At 44.4% G+C, this 7,105-nt stretch overlaps 1 long non-coding RNA gene across 1 annotated transcript; it reads left to right on the top strand.

The window, feature by feature from the left end:
- Positions 1 to 1,200: 1,200 nt before the first annotated feature.
- LOC310753914 lies at positions 1,201 to 6,156 on the top strand. Its single transcript, XR_014543505.1, has 2 exons — positions 1,201 to 1,321; positions 6,055 to 6,156. It is a non-coding gene; the product is annotated as an uncharacterized lncRNA (long non-coding RNA).
- Positions 6,157 to 7,105: the final 949 nt, after the last annotated feature.

The raw sequence follows: 7,105 nt of genomic DNA, 5'->3' as shown, positions 1-7,105 counted from the left end.
TTAAAAAGGCTATTTCGCAGCGTCGGGGGGGCGCAAAGGTGCCCGCCGAGTCTCCAGTTCACAGGCAACGCGCCTGTGATTTTTAGGGGTCCCCGCTTCGCCGTAGCTGACAGGACCCGAACCCACGAAGCAGATCTCTCCCGGAGCTCCGGTTGAGATCCGCCATTAAGCGCCGGCGCTAACCGGAAGTCCATCAAAACTGGAGGCATTTCTATTAAGCATCTTAGATAAAGAGATCCCAAAAAATTTAAGAGAGGAATTCTTGTATGCAACCGCAGTGGCTCGTATACTTGTGGCCAAGTGATGGAAAGATCACGAGGCTCCAAAAATAACAGATTGGCAAATCAAATTACAGGAATTGGTGGAGACGGCTCAACTGACTAGTAAACTCAGAGGAAACTCAAAGCAAAAATTTGCGGAACAATGGGATGGTTATAGAAGATATGTTCAAAAATACAATAATAGTTTTGACTCCGTGCTAGCATTCGAGTGATAACGAAACTAAAAGCAGGTGGACAACAATTAAGGATTTATTATGTTTTCAGAAGGTATTGGAAAAATTATATAGAAAGGTTTATTGTTTTGTGTACATTCAAATGTAAGATAAAATATATGCAAAGGGACTTGACAAGAAGTCAAAGTTGAAGAAAAGATTTTGAAAGATAAAAGGGGAAAAAATATTTACTTTCATTATTATCATTTTGTGTGGGGGTGTGGGGGTGTGGATGTCTAAACATATGTGTGTTGTTGTATGCAATGTTTGGGAGGAAATAAGACAGTAAATAACAAATAACAAACTAAATATCGAAGTATGTAATTTTTATTTCTTAATTATATTTAGTGGTAGTATGGCTGTATTTCGTAACATAAAATCATTCAACAATTTTTTTTTTAAAAGTCTTGTGCCTCTGCCCCTAGCATTAGAGGAATTGCAATCGCCTATTGTCGGAGACCAGCCGTCACAAATGGTGCACAGCATAGAATAAAGACACAGTGAGACAGCAGTATTTTCATGGATGGAGGGCAGCTCCTTCGACTTCTCTCCTGTCCGGTATCTTTTATTACCCTTTGTTCTCTCCTCTCTCCTGTCGCATGGCCGTTTGCCAATGTCTCACGTTACCTACATCCCGTCATGGCTTTTACCCACCCATCACCATATTGTTGGTTTCTGCTTTCCTTCACTGTGCAGCGAAAGGGTTTGTCACGAGACAGGTGTTTACATTCCACAGTCTGTACTGTTGGAGTTTCTCACGGGAAAGGGAGACTGGATGTGACGTACACTGGTTTCCTGTTTTTCACTGTTCTTTGCAGTTTCACTTTGGTGATTCTCTCCGAGCTGTCGAGGAGAGAGGATGCATTTCTCTGCTCCGGCAGAGGCAAGATGTCTTTCTGTAATATAATCGCTTTGAACTTTAAATAAAGCAATATAGAGTATGCAGCACGTACTCCTCATCCTTCTGCTGTGCACGGGACTCTGCTTTAAACTAACACGTGGTTATGGGCCCAGAAGTCGAATCGGAGTGCCGGCAAGGGATCGGAATGCAGAGGGACAGATCGGATCAGAATCTGCTCTGCGTGTCAAGATGATTGATGAGGTATGTGCTACTGCTCCGGGCAGCCTGCCAGCTTCTAGTTAATGGCCTTATGGCTGGACTTTTAACTTTAAAGCCGTTTTGCTGGGAAGAGGCAAAAGGCTCCCAGGCACAAGTTACTATGCTGGGGAAATCGAAAGTAACTTTTAAGTGCGCTTTTGGAATAAGGCAGCTGCAGCAGTGACGCAGCAAGATTTAAAGCAGCATATATGACGCTGAAGGCTAATGCCAGAGTCATGATGGCCCTTCAGGATGCTTGTGGGATTCCAAAGCTCAATAAGAAGAATTACGCGGACTGGGTTCTGTATGCAGAGGCAATTCTGCGGAAAGAGGGTTTGTTTGAGGTGATTACAGACAACCCCCCAGCTCCAGTTACAGATGTATGGGCAGCTAAGGATTCCAAAGCAAGGGGAACTCTTACATTGATAGTATCCCCGGAAGAGCTCTGTCTGTTGCGTGATAAGACCTCAGCCAGAGAAATTTGGGACGCTTTGAGAGAGGCTCACTTAAGGACAGAAGCTGGATCCACTATGTTTTACTTCAACAAGCTGCATAATATGGCTCTTGCTGAAGGTGGAGATGTGCGTTTACATCTGATGGAGATGCAAAATCTGAGACATGAGCTGCAACAGAGAGGACTCAACTTTCCAGAGGCTGTGTATTCTTTCATGATACTACAATCTTTGGGTTCAGGTTGGGAGTCTGTTGCAACCCAGATTGCTGTGCAACCAACAGCTCAGCTAACAGTGGATTATGTTACTGCCGTGATTTTAAATGAAGCAGATCGCCGGGGTGCTAGCTGCATGGGCAAGGGGGAGTCTTCACAGACGTCGTCCCATAGTGCAGTGGAACCACCAGATGGCGCCAAAGCTTTGAAGGCAGTGAAATGCTACTCGTGTGGACGTCTAGGCCATATGAAGAGGGAATGCAGATATCCCAGGGCCAAGACAGAGCAGCGCAGCGAAAGCTCATCGCGCGGAAAAGGCCGAGGCAAAGGCAAAGGTCCGGTGTCAAGGACAACGCAGCACAAGGCTATGGTTTCACGCTTCACTCCAAAGGTTGCAGAGGTCCAGAAGACGTCTAGATCTTTCTTCGTTGTTGATTCAGCGGCGACCCACCACATGTGCAACGATAAGAGACTGTTTGTGTCTTTTACACCGCAGGAAGGTGCGATTCACCAGGCGGATGACCACACAATTCCCAGTAAAGGCTACGGAACTGTTGTTCTTCACAGTTTGGACTTATCGATACAGAATGTGCTTTACGTGCCAGATGCCAAACATAATCTGCTCAGCGTTGGACAGCTGAATGAGCGGAACATTGACGTTTCCTTCAAGAACAGGAAGTGCATCATCACAAAGAAAAATGATTATGTATTGCATGCTGAATATGTTGATCGTTTGTTTGTTTTGTATTATGATGATGTTGTGCAGGATGACACTTGTTGCATTGCAGGTTCTAACAAAAGTTTGCATGCAGAATGTATTCATGATTTTCATAGAAAATTTGGTCATTTGCATTTTGAGGCAGTATCTAAAATGCCTGCCTTGGTTGAAGGTATGACTATTAAACCCTGCAGGTACCACATGAAGTGCAAAGCATGCGCAGCAAACAAGGTAAAAATGGCTGCGAAAGGTAAGGTGTCTAGTAGGCAAGCTACGGAACCATACCAGATTGTTCATGCAGATTTGGTTGGACCACTAGCGCCCTCTTTGGGTGGCAATAGGTACTTCATGGTTCTCATTGATGCATTTTCCAGATATATTTTTGTGTACAATCTCAAGCAGAAATCAGAGGCTTTTCCTAGGTTCAAGGAATTCTGTGCTTGGTTGGAAAATGTGCATGGTAAGAAGATAAAGACTCTTTTCAGTGATCGCGGGGGAGAATTCACTTCTCAGCAGTTTGAAGCTTTTCTGACTGAGAAAGGAATTCAACACGATTTGTCTAGTCCTCGCTCGCCATGGCAGAATGGACTTGCGGAAAGGGCAAATCAGACATTGCTTCAAGGGTTAAAAACCTTGCTGCATGATGCCAATCTTCCAGAGAGTTATTGGGCCGAATCTCTCTCGTGTTTTGTTTACAGTTACAATCGCAGGTTATCTTCAGCGATTGGTTGTACCCCCTATGAGAAGATGTTTGGCAAGAAGCCATACATTAAACACATGAAAATTTTTGGTTCTGACATGTGGGTTCATTCACCACAAAATTCCAAGTTAGACAAGCGTGGATTGCATGGTATCTTTCTAGGTTATCAGAAAGGGTCTTACAGAATAATGATGACTGACTCTAAGGCAATTAAGCTCACGAGAAGTGTTGAGTACAATGCAAAGTGGGGGGAGAATGTGGGAATTTTCCAATGTTATCCTGATGACGGTGATGAGACTGAGGAAAGTCAAAAGCAGCCACAACAACCCACACCCACTGATGAAGGTTCTGAGTCTGAATCTGAAACTGAATCGGGTGATTCAGAGGATTTCAAGAGTGCGAAAGCCTCTATGCGACCCTCTGAAAGCTCTGATCAAGAATTGGAGGAACCATTGTTCACAATAGGTCGTTTTTCTCCTAAGAAGGAAGAGGAGAGTGTTGAAGACTTAAGGCTAATTCGTAGGTCACAGAGAGCCACAAAAGGCAGACCTCCAAAGAGATTTGCTGATGAATTTGCTACGATAGCAGTAACAGCTGTTAAAAGCTCCAAGAAGGTATTTGAACCTTCTAGTTTCCAAGAAATCCAGGGTTTGGATTCAAAGGAAGCTGAGCCATGGTTAAATGCCATGAAGGCTGAACTTGATTCCTTAGAAAGGAACAAAACATGGGAGCTAGTTCCAGTAGTTCCAGGAATGAAACTGCTTGGAAGCAAATGGGTCTTCAAAGCGAAGACAGATCAAAATGGCAAGATAGTCAGACACAAAGCCAGATTGGTAGCCAGAGGTTTTGCACAGGTACCAGGTGAAGACTATCACGAGACCTACTCACCCACAGTGAGGTATGAAAGCATAAGGCTTATGCTCAAGCTAGCTGCAGAGGAAAATCTACACATTAGTCACCATGATATTAATACAGCTTTTCTGTATGGATCTCTAGATGAATCACTTTATATGCTTCCACCTGATGGCGTACAGGTAAAACAGGGATTTGTTTGTGCTCTGAAGAAATCCCTTTATGGTCTCAAACAAAGTGCACGATGTTGGCACACAAAACTCACTGAAGTATTGTTTTCTCTAGGTTTTCAGCAAGGGAAAGCTGATCCATGTGTATTTGTCAAAGAGGAGGGGCAAAAGAAACTGTACTGTTTGTTTTATGTTGATGATTTATTATTCTTTTGGAAAGATGTCGCAATGTACAATAACGCCCTAGCTCAACTGAAAGAGCACTTTGACATGAAAGATCTTGGTGAGGTAAACAACTACCTATCTCTGGAAATAGAGAGAGATCAAGATGGTAACATTCTAGTACACCAGTCACGGAAAATTGCTGATGTGTTAAGCAAACTAAATCTGATGAATGCTAACCCTGTAGACACACCGATGACAACAGGTTATCAGATAGATGACACTGAAGAAGCATTTTCTGACACTACATTGTACAGAAGTGTGCTAGGCAAGCTAAACTTCATTGCCAGATGTTCAAGACCAGACATTGCTGTTAGCTGTAATTTGCTGAGCAGACAAGTCAACAATCCTAGTATCAAGGATTGGAAAGCTCTGAAACGCATAGCGCGGTATTTGAAAGGCACTATGCATTACAGACTGAGATTTAACAATCGAAAGTCTGGTGGTCTTGAGATATTTGCAGATGCAAGTTTTGGAAGTGACACTACAGACAAGAAAAGTACGTCTGGAGTTTGCTACATGTACAATCAGGGTCTGTTTGATTGGTCATGCAAGAAGCAAACAACAGTTAGCTTAAGTTCTTGTGAAGCCGAACTGAATGCACTGTCTTATTCACTTAAGGATTGTGAATGGTTAATACAATTGTGCAAAGATATGAAAATTCCTGTCAAATGTCCAATCCGGGTTTACCAGGACAACAAAGCATGTTTAGCTTTGCTGAAGTCTGAAGGTTGTAAGCAAAGCACAAAGCACTTGCAATTAAAGTTGCAGCATGCTAGGGAATGTATTCAGAAGGGACTCGTAACGGTGTCCTATATGCCAGGTAATGAAATTCCTGCTGATGTATTGTCCAAGATTGTATCCAGGGATCAACACTGTACCTATGTGCAAAAGTTGGGTTTGTACTGATATTGTACGAACACGCTGCCCAGTGATGTTCACAGAAAGGGGGAGGATGTTGGTTTCTGCTTTCCTTCACTGTGCAGCGAAAGGGTTTGTCACGAGACAGGTGTTTACATTCCACAGTCTGTACTGTTGGAGTTTCTCACGGGAAAGGGAGACTGGATGTGACGTACACTGGTTTCCTGTTTTTCACTGTTCTTTGCAGTTTCACTTTGGTGATTCTCTCCGAGCTGTCGAGGAGAGAGGATGCATTTCTCTGCTCCGGCAGAGGCAAGATGTCTTTCTGTAATATAATCGCTTTGAACTTTAAATAAAGCAATATAGAGTATGCAGCACGTACTCCTCATCCTTCTGCTGTGCACGGGACTCTGCTTTAAACTAACACATATAGGGTCATCACTGCCCAGAGGAAACACAACTCCATTTAAAGTCAATACATTCCAATACATTGTAAAGCTTGGAGTGTGTTGGGATTCGCAGGATACTGAGTAAGTCTGCAGGCTTCAACAGGCTGATGCAATACTCTGTGAAGTGCTGGGTCAGAGTGACTCAGCGGGAATGTGATTGGCTATCACCTGTTTTAAAAGGAAAGCCTGTGCAACAGTAATTGTGGTTGTGGTGGTTGTGCTGTGGTGTGGTGATGCTGTGGTGGAGAGTATTTGTTTGCCTTAAGGAGCAGGTACTCTGTATGGACTGTTTTTGTAAATACCTGTATATAGCTCACATTAAAAAGACTGCACTGGGAAAAACCTGGGACTCTGAGCGTTTCTGCTAAAAGCGCCGCGAGGAATTCGCGACAGGGTTATGGGCCCAGCACGCTTCCGCTGCGCAAGAGTACAGGTGGCAGTTATCTAGCCGTGGGTGCTGGAGGTGAGCTGCAGGGATGGAGCAGTCCAGAACTGGCGTGTTGCTGGAGAAGCTCACGGCCACGAACTACAGCATCTGGTCGGTCCGCATGCAACACTTCCTCAAGCGTGAGGGCCTGTGGAAAGTGGTGGAAGATCCACCGCAGCCCCCTGAGGAGGATGAGGACGATGATGAAAAGCTGGCACTAGCAGAGGCCCAGCTAGAAAAGGATGAGAAAGCTTTGGCTACGATCATTCTTGGAGTGGACGACAGCCAGCTAGTCTACGTAGCTGATAAGGTGACGGCAAGTGAGGCGTGGAATGCGCTCAAGGCTGTCCATGTGCGAGAGACAGCTGGCTCACTGATAACACTGACCAGGAGAATGTACCGGTGTCGGAAGAAACCGGGGGACTCCCTGGTGAACCACCTAAAATT

This window comes from Podarcis filfolensis (assembly GCF_964270895.1).
Source record: "Podarcis filfolensis genome assembly, chromosome: W".
NCBI classification, from domain to species: domain Eukaryota; kingdom Metazoa; phylum Chordata; class Lepidosauria; order Squamata; family Lacertidae; genus Podarcis; species Podarcis filfolensis.
This window is presented reverse-complemented; position numbering and strand designations above follow the sequence as displayed.